The following is a 16,602-nucleotide window of genomic DNA, read 5'->3' as shown; positions in this document are numbered from 1 at the left end:
AACACCTGTACAATGTACGATCAAAACTCCATAAAATGCCAAATGTACAATAATTTCAAATAATTACAAATAATTTCCACAAAACCACAACGAAACCTTGATTTAGAGCAACCAATCATGTCAGTGTTGCACTGATCAAACAGCTGGTAGATCAGTGACACAGTCTAGGGCTTTTATTTTGATGGGTAAGAACAGAAGGAGTGGTTGCATGGTGGGCTGCAGTTGATTCGGTGTAAAGTGATGAACTGCTGCCATCTTGTATAGATGATGGAGCTGCCCTGTAATATGGTACATATGGCATACTTTTGCCATTTGGTGTAGTATCCTGGCCCCTTCCCTGGTTGTTTCTGTATTTATGATTTTTTTTTTTTTTTTAACTTATTGTGAGCTTGTAAAGCTCTTTGATCAACCATGGTTGTTTAAAATTTGCTATATTAATAAAGCTGACATTGAAATTTTGTTAAAATCAGATTGTTTTATAGTCACAGTATGTATTTTGCATCTGGTCATATAAAACAGAGCAGTCAAAAAATAGAATTACTGCTCAGAGTTGTATGATTCCCCCAACCAGTCAAGTTGCAGTTTACATCCATGTCTGTCCAGACTAATTTAATGTATGTAGTGAAGGAATTTCATACGGAACTTACCACTATACTGACTGTAACTTTAAAGGAATTTAATAGATATTGACAGTATTTTTTTTTTTGGGCAAAATGGAAGTTCTCACTATACATGTGTGATTCCAGTGAATAATTTCCAGTGAGAAACATGCTGTCTTCACTTACAGACTGTTTTCACAGTGGAGGACAGAGGGCCAATAGAGATTTCACAATGAAGTTGACCTTTTAAATATAAAATGTCATCACCTCATCATTGTTTCCTGTTGGATATTGTGTGTAATTATGTCATAATTAGTGTATGAGACCTTGACATATGGCCAAAAATGTGTTTAGTGAGATCACAGTGACCTTGGCCTTTGACCACCAAAAACATGAGTGAAAATTTGGGCCAAGTTTGAAGAAATTCCCCCAAGTTGTTCTTGAGTTATCGAGTTCACAAGAATGTGATGATCTGTGAACATAACGCCTGTGGCCATTAGATCAAAAAGGCATAAAAGTCATTAAAGGTTTTTTAACCTTTTTCCAAAATTGTTAATCACAGAGGTCTTTCAGCCATTAATGTGCATAAAAAATAGGCTGAAGGGTCCAATAGAATTTGAGATTAGCAGGTCCTGTGATCACACACACGCACACACTCATACACACATGGACAGAAGCAATTGCATAATCCCCTTCTGGCTACGCATAGGCAGCAATAAAAACTACTCCACTACATGTCTATTTCCACTTGAATAAGTCTATTATGGAATTGTGAGTTGTGCAGTTTAACTCAACAAACACAAAAAACAAGAAGAAGACAGAATGTGCGTTCTCCCTCTTGCTCATTATGCTGATTATACATTTTACTGTTGTATTTTCCCATGCAGGTTGCAGTTCTGCACTGAGTCACATCTGAGAGATAAATTCTTCTAATTCCTGCAGGAGGGAGCTCCTCACAGACCAAATATTTTCAACATGGAGGAAGCTCTGCGCTTCTGGCTGCTGCTTCCTTCAGCCCGCTGCGAGGGGGATGGCTAGATATTGCTGGCAAGTAACTGCTGCATGTCGTGTCCACGCTGTCAGATCTGAAGGGGGAGTTCCTCTCACTCTCTCCCTCTCTCTCTCTCTTTCTCTCTCTCTCTCTCAGCTCAGCATCTCCAAGCAGTCTCACAATGCGTAAATCCACCGGTCTGATGCTCCACGGAGGCACCATCCAGTCCATCTGAGCCATTTGTGGAAAGGATTTGAGTCACAGCTCCTGCGAGAGGTGAGTCATTCATTCTCTCCGTCTCCACACTCATGATGGATTATTATTACCACCAGCTCAGAAGACATCTTTGCTTTTTTGTCTTCATTTTTAGTCAAATCTGTCACTTGTACAATAGTTCACATGTTGTACATCATCATACTTGATTACTATTTTTGTACAATGATATTTATATGGAAACTCATGATAGACATGTTTGAATTTTTACATACATTTTTATGTATGTACAGTCATCTATGATATTTATATGGAAACTTTAGGTTTGTCTGTGGTACTGAGGACAGAGTTTGGAGTGAATTACAGGATCTTTCACTGTTATCATGACTGAAAACGTTGCAACTGCATTCATTTTTTCAAGGTTTTTGTTGATATTTGGATGACATTTTCAACTTTTGGTTGACAGCATGTGTTTGACCATAATAATATGTTGAGATTAACAACCATTAAACCTACTGATCATATTTTAATTATGTGAATTTTATTAGAAACTTCCTCAAATCATCTGTCAGGAAATAAACTAAACCTTAAGCATCCGCATAACAAACACTGTTTATGAAATGATCATTTACATGAGGTATGAAAGTGTTTTATTAGCTTTTGTCTTTAGTGATCATTCCAATCAATCAAAGTGGGAACTATGTCAAAATTTCAATAAATCATATTATAATTCTATGAATTTTATTATAAATATATAAATCTGTAAATTATCTTTTAGGGGATGAACTAAACCATATAGACAAACACTGAACATGAAATGATCATTTACATGTGGTATGATACTGTTTTAATCCCTTTTTTCTTTAGTGAGTGTTCCAATCAGTCAATCAAAGAGGAAACTATATCGAATTCTCATTTGACAACCTTGTTGTAAAGGATAAATCAATCACCTTGTATCCTTGTATCCAAAACGAAAAACTGCCAGAGATTTTTATCTCACTGCATCATCCTCAAAGCAACTTTGTCAGCAGCACAGTCGCCACGTCTCTTCAGAAATAAGACAACCGTGGTAAAATACAGTAATTGTATTTGCTGCAGTTGTGATTTGCGGTAAAATGTGCCGGATTGATTAGATAGAGCCTCAATCAGAGCGAGCCTCCCTTTGAACTGCTCTGCCACCTCATGAAAACACAAACACAGAGAGGATCCACGCTGCATGGTCTCATGGCATCCTGCCAGACATGCATTTGCTTATCGGAATGACACATCACTCATCCAGTGCATGAAGGAGAAACGATGCCCGTGTGCTGGTGGCAGTTAAAGCATATTTGTATTTAAAGCATATTTCAAGTGTCTCACTGTGTGGCACAAAATTGGAGTGAATGCTCAGGTGGGCTGAGAGACCGCTGATTCATTAGCAGAAATAAAACTCAATAAATGCCACCCCCGCTGTGCAGGAAATGCTCTGCTTGTTCAGTCTAATTGTCGCTGCAATAATTGTCTGGAGAAACTATCATTTTCTCACAAAGATTAGTCACCACCGTGGTAAAGCAGCAGCAGCAGCAGCAGCAACAGCAGCATCATAGGTAGCTTTTCACTGACTGACCTGAATCTGGTTCCTCACAAAAACACATCTCCTGCCGGGGGAACAAAAACTCGCCTCAGTGCAGAAGTTTTTTCAGCTCTGCTTTGTGGTTTTGCATAATAACAAGTTCAAATCATCTGCTCTGTGCGTTTCTCTGCAGAGGGAGAGGTGTTTGTCAAGCTACTTCATTAAAGCTCATGTAAATAGTGACTCAACAGGCTCAGCTGGCTTTAACAGAGCGTAATTGGAAAACAGCTGCACAATATTGTATGCGTGCAGCAGGCAGGGAGGCAGTGGTTCTCACTGTGGGTCCTTAGCAGGGACTGTTTATAATGAACGAACTCTGCCTCCAATATCTCTGAGTGGATTACACCACCCTGCCCAGCTGTGAAAATCAATAAGAGAGGAAGCTTATGGCAACATTTCTGTTGTCTTTGCACCAGTCTGATGACACACCTTCATTTGTCAGGTGTTAAATTCAGTGGATTAGCCATAAACAGACAGGTTTATCAACTGGTTGTCAAGAAAATTTACCATATCAGGGATGTGCGATATCACCAATAATTACCTGCTTCTCACAGCTGATACCAATAAGATAACTGATAAAAATACCCTTTTGTGATTTAAAAAAAAAGTCCACGACCTGTAGTTTATGCACAGCTTTAAGGGACAGTTCACCCCACAATCAATGGTACATATTTTTTCCGTTGGCCTGTAGTGCTGTGTATCAGCCATAGAGATGTCTGTATCTTTTCCAGTATAATGGGACTAAACGGCACTCGGCTTGTGGCGCTCAAAGCATCACAAAAATACATCTGAAAAATTCAAAACCAGTGTCTCTTTCCAAAAATCATGATCTAGTTATTCAAGATAATCCACACACCTCATTGAGAGTGGTTTCATATAGGGACTACTTTCTTCCTATCAAAAAGAAAGTAGTTCTGGTAGATTCTAAGGTTGTTCTGCAAAATTCTACTGCATGCAGAAAGTAGTTCCGATGTGAAACTGCTCACAACAAGGTCATGATTTCTGGAAAGCAACAGAGATGTTGAGTTTTTACAGTGTATTTTTTGGCACTTTGAGCACCACAAGCTGAGTGCTATTTAGTCGCATTATTATGCAGAGAAGGGGGAAATTTCTATGTTCGATATAAACCTCAGCAACTCCCACCAAAACAGTACAGACAAATAAATAGCATTACAGGCCAGAGGAAGACTATGTATATTTGATTTTGGGGTGAACTGTCCCTTTAAGGTGTGCATAAACTGCAGGTAAGAAAAGCTAAAATGTAGTGGTCAAATATATTCACAAATATACTTTAGCTTTTATAGAGCATTTTGCTTAAGAATTCAAATTCAATTCTATGGCACTCTTTCAAATCAGATATTAGTATAGACGATATTTATTAGCTAATATATACCTATACCAATATAGCTGAATAGGCCAATATTGGCCAATAATTTATCGGCCCTGATAGCCATGATATTTCTCATTTAGAGCCACATACACACATTATATTATCAGCACAATATTGGCCTTGCACAGCTAATTTTTTTGGCAGATTGGCAGTTTTGGCAGATTGCTTTTATTTTATTTTATAATATTTTTGTTTGTTTGTTTGTTTTATAGGGAGCATTTATTTATATTTGATTCCCATTTCTTAATTTAAGTTGTTCTATTTGTGATTTTAAAAAAAAAGCTGTCATTTATAATTATTAAAAATACCAGGGAAAGTTTACTGTCAGTCACCTGATGCCATTTTGGATTTATGTATACATATAAAGAATATCGGTAGATGTATCAATATTGGACTTTTTTTTAACTCCCTAATATTAGCATCGGCATCAGCCCTAAAAATCCAGTATCAGTCGAGCTCTAATCATGGTATATGACTGCATAAATAGTGTCCATGTAGTGCATTCTTAGTCCCCAGCAAATCTATTTTGATTATAATTTTGTGGACATTTTATCTGTGTGTAATATTCTCTGCTAGATTTACTTATTAGTGTTAAGTTAAGTTTGGAAATATGATTACCACAGAATCTGCTTTGAACAGGAGCCTGATAAAATATAGAGCATAAAAACATTTCTGTTTAATCCATGATCACATTATTTTTTCTGTTTAAATCTGCTGTCACAGCAATATCCTAAGCATAATAATCACTCAGTGAAATGCTGCCAACTACCTTGCCACCTAATTTAAATAATCCTCCAAGTGAGTCTGTCTGTGACTACCAACAACAGCTGATTAACATCAGCGTCACTGTGACCACAAGCCGAGAAACGGCTTGATCATGACTTGAATGTGATCATGCTGTTATTTTAGGAGACATCAGGGAGGAAAGAGAGTGCAGTTTAACACTATATTTGTGACAGTGTAGTCATGGCAACCCTTGAAATGCGCTCTTGACCATCGTGTTCTATCGTCCGTGTCATTGTCATTGGAATCAGTACTATCATGGGATCAGCTGCTGACTGAGATCTGATTGTTGAGCTCAATTAGTTGTGGTGCCTGAGCTGTCGATGCAGATCAGAGCGGGTTGAAAGGAGGTTCAATCAGCGGGAGCAGCTCTCTGCCTCGCCGCGAGCCTTCAGATCCTGATAGACACAAAGCACTCAGGGTTACTGTCCAGTTCAGTCTGTGCATGTTGGAAAATAGACAACCCATTCTTATCAAATGTCTTTGTCACGTCCCTCCAGACATACCTACCTTGAGACGTCAAAATTAGGGAAGATTTAAAGACCAAAGCGAGAAACGTGGAGGTGCTCCCCGAGAAAGGGAGTTTCTTGTTCTCTTGTGACTTTTGAAAGAGTGAAAATAACAAAACAAGTACACATTTTTTTGCAAACAGATAACTGCAAATGATACTTGTTAGCTGGAAAATACAATGGCACCACAGCATTTAGCCTTCCCTTGTCCAATTTCAATTTTTATTACAAAAACACAGAAAATTGATATTTCATAAATGTGCCCCCTTTTCTTTAATTTTTTTTGTCACAAATTTTAAGGATGTCTTTTCATGTCCAACCTTCGTCTTTGTCCTTGCCTAATATTTGAACATTTAATGCAATGAATTAAGGGTTTATTTCAACCTAACCAGACTTGGTGCTTACTGGAACAGTGAAAAGAATAAAATTTGAATGAAGATGATGATGCTAGCTTGCTAGCTAACATTGCTAACACTTATCTAAGACACTGAGGTGATTACTGAAACGCTCAAAAACACTATAAAAAATGAATGATAAATACTCTTACCAGTATGTGCCAGGCTAACTGTAAAAAACTAACTAAAGTAAGGATGAAAACTTTATTTTAGTTGTATTGTATGGAGCTTCAAAACTGACCAATGTAGTAAAAACTTATCAGGCAAAGCCTAACTATAACTGAATACCACTAGTTAAATATGTAACTCTTGTAACAGCAGCAAAAGCAAGTGAGACAGAAAGCCCCAGAGAGAAAAACAAGTGCTGATGAGCTAAAAAAGTGAGTATTGCCTGTATACATAGGTGCCATCTACAGGTGGCATTGGGTTTTTTGCCCCCCACAGAGTTGAAGTTGGGTTTGCAGCGATCCCCCCCAATCTTGAGGCAAAGCAGGAAAAAATACAGTTGTAAAATAGCCATACACTAATAAATTTAATTGGCATTTGACAGGAAAGGAAAATAAAGTCATAGCAAGTTGCTATTTAATTTTCTTGCGGACTGGAGTGTGTTTTGTTGCTCTCGTGTTACCGGCCAAGTAAACCGAGTGCTTTCATTAATTAGTTAACAAGTACAAAGTGCCACGAATTCAGATACCTCTGATCATTAATGCACTTAACACAGTAAATTGTGTCTGTACCATGTGAATGAGACACACACTTCAAACACGCATACTTCAAATTATTAAACAATAGACGTGCAAATGCTCCGCTTGAGGGATAAAATCCACTGGACTGAGGTTTGCTGCAACATTTAAAATCTCAGACAAAGTTCCAAGTGAAGCCCAAAGTTTCAAGAACACTGGATTCACACTTTATCCAAAACACTTGTGTGTGAAATACTGCAGCATCCGATGGATTAACTATCAGCAGTTGGCTCTGACAAAAAGCCCCCTCACTGAAAAAAGACAGCAAAATTTCCCAAAGAATCAATCCAAAGCCTCACACAAAGTGAGTGAGAACTTTATTAGAGTTTTACTTTCAGTGATCATGAACTTTATTAAGCCGACTGTGTTAAGCGCGTACAGTGGGAGACGTCCACTGCGCTCAGCGGCATCCTCTGACCGCCAACAGAATGTGGAATCTGTTTCGGCTCAATAACATGATTTTAAAAACACCAAATGACTTGTTTTAATAAATTTCGTTAGTTTAAAACATGAAGAATTGTAAAATATCTGTCTATGTTCAGTCAGACAGTGACAGATCACAGGCTGAACTTGGTATTTCATCCCCACATGCAGCCACAGCAACGGTCAAGCTGCACACAGCCTGCATAGTATTATGTTCATTATAATGATGATTAATGTTGAAATGACGTTCTTCTGCCTCAAAATGTGTCATTTTTGGGAAAATATTAATCCCTAGCCCACACTTCATCACACCTTAACATTATATAGACCAATATTTTTTGCTTCCCCCAATGTTCAACTCCAGTTGGCGCTGATGCCTGTATATCTTTGTGTCCCCTCTCCTTACCTTACTCCTCTGTGAGAAATGATCCCACTGAATGGCCAGGAGTGAAGTATTTTTTATTTACAGCTATTTGAGTGATCACCAGGTAAGATCCTCATTTAACCTAGCCAAGTTAGTTTCAATCTCTGCAGTTAATCTGGACAAAGAGCGTCAGGATGCCACAGTTTCCCTGTTCATCCTGCTGATACCTCATGTCTGTGTCAACTTTTGTCATCTTAAAGAGGTTTTTCCCTTCAGCAGCGTATGAAAGCTTAGTTCTGGATCCTTTAACTTGTTGGTAGTACATCCCAGCACACAACAGCTTTTAAATTTTTCTTCTGTTCTTTGCTAGCAGACGGAACGTGACAAGAGGCGTCTCAATACAATACAAACTTCAGTGCAGAGGCTTTTTTTTCCCCCTCTGGTGTGAGTAGGGCTTAAATGCACTTTAGCCAGCATGCTAACTTAGCAAGTTCCTACTACTTACTGTAGAGATTTGCAGACACCATGTCTCCATCTTTATAGCATTATATACATTTTCTAGTGTTTGTCCTCACACATGACCACAACCACTTGGACTTTATATAGTGACATTAGTGACATTTTATATTTGTATTGATAATAAAGCATCCTTTCTGACAATGTCAAACAAATTTACTGTCAATTAGAAAGTTCTAAGTGGCATTTAGCTCTACTTTTCTAGTGTTAGCTGGCTGAGTGCTTTAACTGCTGTTAGAGGGTTATGTGGATGATTAACCCAGCACAGGGCCAGGATTTCAATTTTGGGTGAGCCACAGTAACTCTGGGTGGGCCTTTTAATTACAAAAGTTAACACTGTTTCCAATTGGTAGTCTCACTTTAACAAAGGTGACTGGTATCATGCTGTGGAGGGCGACTAGTCATTCCAGTTGATTATGACACTGTGAAAGTACACTGTGTGCAGGTAATCTGAAGACAAAATCAGGCAGGAATATTCAGCTCAACCTCCTGTATTTTCTAGAAGTTCTAGTTTCGATGAGAAATGCATTTGCAGGTATAAAATAAAACAATGATAAGCTTTCCTCAGTACACTGGTCATCACTTTCTGCTGAACAACCACCATAGTGTGGCGTGCATGCATGAATGTAACATGTCTGGGGCAACAAATTATGGCCCACTGTGATTGGTCCAGACCTCACATGTGATAGTAGCTGAATAAATGTTGTCTTTTGTTCAAATGAAAAATAAATTTGTCTTAAGGGTGTATTAAAATGCTGATTTTAATAATTAAACATAAAAGTTAAGAAAATATGTTCTCCCGGTCATTTAACGTGGGCCAGTTGTACAAGTGGGTGGGCCCAGGCCCGTTAGGCCCACCCATAACGCTGTGCCTGTGATCAACATTATCTTTATGACAGATGTTTGCTTTAGCGTGTTTAGCTATCTAAAGAGGCTGGTGCTCAGTGTGTTTGTGTGGTTTTTTTTAGATAAGTCATCTCACAGTCTTCTCGATTTCTTTACCGATGTTAAACACATCATTGCCCTGGCCATATGGCCACGCCATTTTCTTATCACGTAAATGAAAGGTTTGCAAAGTGGGAGGGAGGCGTCTGGCTGTGTGATTTGGATAAAGAGAGTTCAGAGATGCAATTCTGGAGAATTATACTGTTTTTCTTACACAGTCAAAAAATTATTAATGCTTTCGGACAGACCACTTTTTTCATTTGGTTCACTGGAATTTTGTAGTTTTAATTTAGTTTTAATTTATTTGATCAAATAATCAGAGGCTAAGGGGGGAAAAGGGTTTTGCTGGTTCTTTCCCTACTGATAGGATTTTTTACTTGTCTTATAAACTTTCACTAAATTACTACTATTACTACTACATTTTGTCAGTTTTGGGGCTCTGTAGTAGTGCATTTTTTTTTTGTCATAATATACCAATATCATGAGAAGGAATTAAGGACCAGTGGTTCACCAGTAGCCCCATCATAACTGTAGATAATGGTGATAATTGCTGGATGATTTATTCACTGTATAAATGTTTCTTTGTGATATTATTATATTATTGTGGTGCAGGCCTCACAGGTTGCTGTTTTGGTGTGATTAATATTTCTGTGTGATTAGACTTAATTACATTTGTCACCCTGTGCATAATTAATTTTGTCCTGAACGTGAATGAATAATGTAGGAAACATCTAAAGGTACACAAACTCCCTCTTGAGAGAAGACTGTTCTCGGCTGTTTTATTTTGATAGCGTTTCATGAATATTGCAGTAACCTTCAAACCCCAAAATATGCTCAGAATTTTAATGGACATTCATCTATATTATCCTCCGCTGTGAGCCTTTCCATTGACAGTAACAAAGTCTGCATGAGTGCGCTGAGAAAGTGTTTATATAAGTTCTCACATCCAAATAAGCTTCACTTAATCTCATGTTTCAACAGAACTAACAAACCATGTCCACATCTTCCTTCTGAAAGCTCTGTGTGCATCCACTGTGGTGTTTAGAGGAGATGATCATTAGCTAAAGCAAAAGAAACTTCGAGATGTTCCTCTTGATGTTGTGATCAAGGCAGTCTGGGTCCTGCTTTCTGTTTTGTAACAATGGCACAGAATGCCTGTCAATAATTGATCCTCTGAGACTGTCGCAACAGAGAGGAGGGGTGGAAGTTAAAAAAAAAGAAAAGAAAAGATGGAGTGGGCCTGAAGAAAAACTGAGTCAGAGACAGGAGAGACAGACAGTGAGCAAAGCATCAGAGCAGCTGAATCCACAAGAGAGGTTTGACTATTTTACCAGGAGGTGTGTTAGCATGAACACACACTCAGTCACTCAGTTGCATAAAGTGCAGCTTGAAAACACTAGAAACTGTGAATGAGGGGAGCAACTAGTACAAAAGGACATAGTGGTTACCAGTGGTGGAAAGAGTACTGAAAATCTGTACTCAAGTGCTAAAATTTTACTCAATTACAAGTAAAAGTACTGGTACTAGAAAAAAATATTCAAGTAAAAGTACAAGTATTCACCTCAAAAACTACTAGTATTAGTTACTTTTTAAGTGTTGATGTTTAAGATACAAAACATGTTTTTTTTTTCTCATTTGAAGTCCAAGTTTTAATTTCTTTGCCCAGCAAATGTCTCTGCCAGACAAAACAATATCAAATTAGGAGCAATTACAGCCATGATTATTGATTAAATATTGATGAAGACATTTTGAGTTAGTTAAATTCTTAATGATGATTAATCATTAACATCCCTGCTCCAAACCTGTGCAGCCGCAGCATTTTGCCTTGTTTTCTGTTTGTACTTTATTTTTCATTGGCTCGTTTGTGATCAGATCACCTGATTGGCTACAAAAATGCAGATTAAAGGTTTGGACATTATTTCAAATTGTACTCAGTACTAGATTGCATAATGTAATGCATATAAGTAAAAGTACATGTACAAGTAAAAGTACAGACTTATAAATCTACTAAAAGTACAAGTACCCAAAAAACTACTTAATTACAGTCATTTGAGTATTTGTAATTAGTTACAAAGGTGGTCCATTCTACTGAATTGGTGCAAATTTCTGTCTCAGAACTGAAAAACAAATTTAAAAAGCATTTAAGTCTGTAATTCTTAGATGTTCACTAAAATCATCCTATTATCTATTGTAATCCTAAATAATATTTGAGATAGCAATAACTTTATTATATAAAATCATTATTTGTAGGGTACTGTGAATTGGGAGGTGGCTTGCAATTTTTTCTTCATTGTTTTTTGAAGTGAAGTTGAACAAAAAACACCAAGTCCATGTGCTGAGACTGATTTTAGCCACACCCTTACACTTGGGAAGTTTGTCTGTGTGTAACGCTGCATTTCATTAGCAGCTCCACTTCCCCTCAGTCACATTCCCTCAGGCCTCAGTGTGATGTAACAGCTGACGTCGCACAGAGGCGGCTCGGAGAGCAGAGAGCCACGGAGGAGTGGGGTGTTTTAATGAAACACACTTGCCCTTCTTCACTCTGAGCCTTTGAGATAGGTAGGAAGCTTAGTGTTACATTTCTTTTCACAAATCATCAGAAATACCTGCAGACTCATTTCAGCGAGGTGAAAGTGTCTTGGGTGTCAGCCCTCCAAGGGGCGATCTCACCGAGTTCACTCCAGTCTTTCAGACAAATGGAACAACACTTATGACGGGATTCCCTTGTGGGCAAGTCCCGAGGGGAAGTGAAGAAGGGCATGATGGATGGCTAATGAAACATAGCTCCTCTCGCTCATGGCTGCATGGTTAGGGGATAGTTTTGAAGTAAATCTGTTTCAAATTCTAAAACTTAGGTTGTAACTTTAAGGACTTTTGCTACTGTGCACCTATTTTCTGCAATTAAGGAAACTTTCTTTGGTTGTTATTCCAGAAAATGTCATTTTTACGTGAGTACAGCTGTTCAGAAATGTGCTAACTAACCATGTGCTGACTCGTTTCTGAGACGGATTCAAAATTATCACAACTGAAACATGATGATGATGTTTTAGTAGTGACAAAAAGGGAACTTAAATCTTTTAGCTCAGATAACACCTAAATTGTCACTACCAAAATAAAATATAATAAATTGTAAACAAAGATGTTATAGTATTTGGTTCAGTGTTTATTAAAACTAATGAATCCTTAACTTTTAAATGAGTATTACCTATTTGATGCCATTTATAAAGAAAGATTGGTTTCAAAATACAGTGAATCTCAAAAATTATATCTAAAAATGTGTTAAACTTATAGTTTTTATTAATTAATTTGTGAAAACTTGTAAACATAATTTAATACTTTTAGAGAAAACTTTTAAAAGGTCAATATAAGTAAAGACCTGCTTATACCAAGCATTTGCCGATCTTATGGTGAAGGTTTTTCTCTCAAAATTTAAAGTTATGATGCAAGAGCTTACCGTTGTCATGACAAGGAATAATTTTATTCCCTTTTACAACCAAACTCAGCTGGCTTGCCACAGTTTATAACGAGTAACACCACTTCCTAATTAGAAGCAACGTGAACAACTGTCTACAGGGCTTCATTACATTCATAACTAATGTAATTTTCTTTAATCAACCGTTATATAGTTAGAGAACAGTTTACTAACCCCTAAGTCCTGATAGTTCCCTTTTTTTCCCTTTCTGCCCCCGTCCTTTTTGAAGATACTCCTACAGAAAGGTGGTTGTGGATCAGATTAAAGATGTTGCTTCCTCTCAACCATGTTAATTAGTCTCTCATCCTCCCTCCCTGCTTTGATGAGGGGAACCAGAAACACCAAGGATCTCACGTCGATTTTAACCAGATGATATTGTTTGCCAGTGTGTGAAGCTTCATTAAACTAGAGCCAAAGCAAGCAAGCGATATTTCAAGCGGGCGACACATCGCTCGGCCTGTCCGCTGATGCACAGAGCAGGTTCAACGTCCTCACTGAAGCAATCAGCTGTTCGCTTGCTTGCTCGCTCATTCACGTCGCCTGCAGTTAGGAAGACTGAACTTTGACAGCTGAGCTCTTTAATGTTGCCATGGTTACAAGTTGGGTAGCTGATGAATTGTGGACGCTAATTAAACTTGAGCCAAACTACGGGTGCGTTAAGCAGTTTTGAAGCAAACCTGCTGGCCAATCAGAAAAGAGTATTCACTTAGACAAAGGGAGAAGCCTCCTGATTATGATAATTATTATTGTGTTTTGGTAGTGACAGTTTTTGAGAGGAAAAATATTCTGAAACTGTCTAAAAATACAAAATGAAAACTAGTCCAGATGGCACACGCTGATTTTGAAGTCGTTACAATGAATTTTGTAGGAGGAGTTTGCTAAAATACAACCAAAACGCCAAAATGACCGAAAGTTGAAAAGAAAATTCAATGGCTGACTTCCTGTTGGGTTTAGAGTGTGGCGCCAAGAGGCTATTCTGTAAATCCTGACATGATACATATGTGTATCAATTTTCATACATGTAGGTCAAAGTTAAAGGAGGGGACTTTGATTTTGAAAACTGTTAGGGGGCGACATTGAGCCATTTTGCCACCCATTTTTAACACCAATAAAATATCAAATTTTTCACCAGATGTGACAAGTGTGCAAAATTTCCTGACTTTTCTTACACATTAAGGCCTTCAAAAATGCGATCTTAGGGGAAAATAAAGCAATAAAAATAATTCCTTCAGTTCCAGTAGGGTCCTCACACCAAGGTCTGTCCTTGGGCCATAATTAACTGTACTAGAAATGTATACCTTGGAAAAGCCACATGACTGACTAATTCTGTAGAATGGTCCAGGTATGTATTGTAAATTTGCACTGATTAAATATGCAGTCATTAAATGAGAACTGAGAGCATAATTTACACATTATGACTTCCATCTTCACATCACGTGCTGCACGTGCCTCCATTTCTGACATCACCTCTTCAAACAGCCACACAAGTCAGAGGAGAGCAGCGGGAGTCAGCTATCTGCCTGCAAACACGCCGCAGCAGGATGCAGGTGGCTACAACCTGCACATGAATCGAAAACGTACTGAATGAGTCATTCATTTTTTTTTTTTTGTTTGTTTTGTTTTTGTTTTTTAACCAGATGAAAGCTCCTCCAGGCTGTTTTTCTCTTATTAATGAGTCACTCCCGGCTGTGGATGTTGACTCCTCTGCTAATACAACAAAAATGCCCTCTGATTGATTTTCAAGTAGTTTGCAGTATCCATTAAAACGTTTTTTGTTTTTTTTATTGCAGTATGATGTAACATTTGAAACAAAACAGTCAGAAAATCAGACTTTGGTTTGTCAAAGATGTTTTCTTGTGGAACCTTGATCTAGAAATCAATAGGCATGGAAGAAAACATCAGAATTAAAAAAAAAAAAAAAACACTGACAACCTGTCAGTCATATGAAAGTGAAATGTTACTGGAGGGGATAAAAGAAAATCCATTTAAGAAGAAAGCGACTCATCTATCTTCTTTTTAGCTGATGGCCCTACAATCTGTCATAGTTAGTATTTCAAAGTGTAGGCTTATGGTGTCATACTTTGCTTTTGTTTTATCATTTTAGCATGGATGAATTATATGACAAGTGGTCCCCAGGGCACAGATGCATAAAAGACAGCAAAGCTCCCCCTCCCCTGCAGGCAGACCACCCTTACTCAGTCTTCATCTTTATTTGTGACTGTGAGTTTTGCTCCTGCACCTTCTATAGAGGTTGTCTAAAGCCTCCTGCCACAGCAGATCCACACTGACCCTCTCTTTACATATATTATGAAAATTATTATACACTTCTATAATGTTCAGTGTGCTTTTAGGAATGGGGTTTTAACTAGATGTTATTGAACACTATAATTATAATATTATAATTAGAATGACATGTATGAGTGTTGGAGAGTACAGGCTGCAGCAGGCTGGCTAATGTTGTAAAAAGACTGCAGTTTGTTTAGGTTAGGAACAAAACTACTTTGTTAGAACTAGGAAAAGATCATGGTTTAGGTTAAAAATAGTTACATTTTGTTCAGTCATGTCATGTAAGTTACGTTGTGAGTCACACTGTAAGTCAACATCGAGTACAGCACATCTGCGCCACGGTTCTGATCCGTCCTCTGCATGACTGCAAGCCCCACCAGCAGCGTTTCAGAAACATTTCAGCAGCTTTTTTTGCTTTTGTTTTGCCCGCCTGATTATGTTTACTTGCTCAGATTTTGTTGATTAGGTCTGAAACTAAGTAAGTCATGGGGTCTTTAACCAGATTCTCCTTGCCTTTTCTGTGTCTGACTTCCTGTCCATTCCATCTGCTTTTTGCCAACTGAATTGCCAACTGAAAAAACATCAAAATTAGACATGGAGCATATTTGAAGTGGAGCTGAGAGCTGCTTCTGGGATGCGCTGAGGTGCTGCTGGTGGAATCACAAGCATTGTGTAGAATGGCTGCGATTGGCTCCGGCTGATGTGGCGCAGCCGTGCCTGGTGGAACTTAGCCATGAGACACAGTTGTGAAGTAACTTAAAGCTATAATATGTAGCATTTTTGCATTAAAATGTCTAAAAACACTAGACGTATGTTACATGCGTTATTCCATATGTATGCAGATAAATTAGTCATTTATTCAAAGTAACGGTGTGTTTCCTCTAACTTCCGTGAAAACATGGGATACGTTGGATATGTCAGAGTGTAAGGAGTTTAGTCGGTAAACATGGTTAAATATAATGTGAACAAAACTTTAATATTACCTCTTCCATTAACAAGATTTCTACCTGAGTCATGTCACTTTATGTTTTCATCAGCTATGGTGGTTGTTTAATAGTGAAGAAAACAACTCCCATGCTCCCACGCTACATCACAGCATCATCAAACTACATCTTTTGTTGCTGTCTTAAATATATATAATATTTAATTCACTTTAAACTTTACATAAGTCCATGCTGACGTTTAGTTCCATACAGGACATGAAACACTGTCTTCTGGGTTAAAGTCCTATATTTGTTTGATCCATCCATCCATCATATTCTGACTTTGGCATTCTGTGTACTGCTCCAATCCTAATGACTATGGCATCTAGAGGTCACCGACTAAAAACAACTGTAAATAAGGATTGTAATGAGTTGCTT

At 37.9% G+C, this 16,602-nt stretch overlaps 1 protein-coding gene across 1 annotated transcript in view; it reads left to right on the top strand.

The window, feature by feature from the left end:
- The first annotated feature begins 1,750 nt into the window (after positions 1-1,750).
- The window catches only part of LOC146320941 (melanocortin receptor 5-like), a 37,458-nt gene continuing 22,606 nt past the window's right edge, over positions 1,751-16,602 (top strand). Inside the window, exon 1 of the mRNA XM_084725897.1 lies at positions 1,751-1,866. The gene's annotated coding sequence lies outside the window, so the exon portion shown is untranslated. The remainder of the gene's footprint in view (positions 1,867-16,602) is intronic.

Source organism: Lutjanus erythropterus, chromosome 9 (assembly GCF_056507025.1).
Source record: "Lutjanus erythropterus isolate fLutEry1 chromosome 9, fLutEry1.hap2, whole genome shotgun sequence".
Classification (NCBI taxonomy): Eukaryota; Metazoa; Chordata; class Actinopteri; order Lutjaniformes; family Lutjanidae; genus Lutjanus; species Lutjanus erythropterus.
The sequence above is the reverse complement of the archived record's forward strand: the minus strand, read 5'-3'. Positions and strand labels throughout refer to the sequence as shown.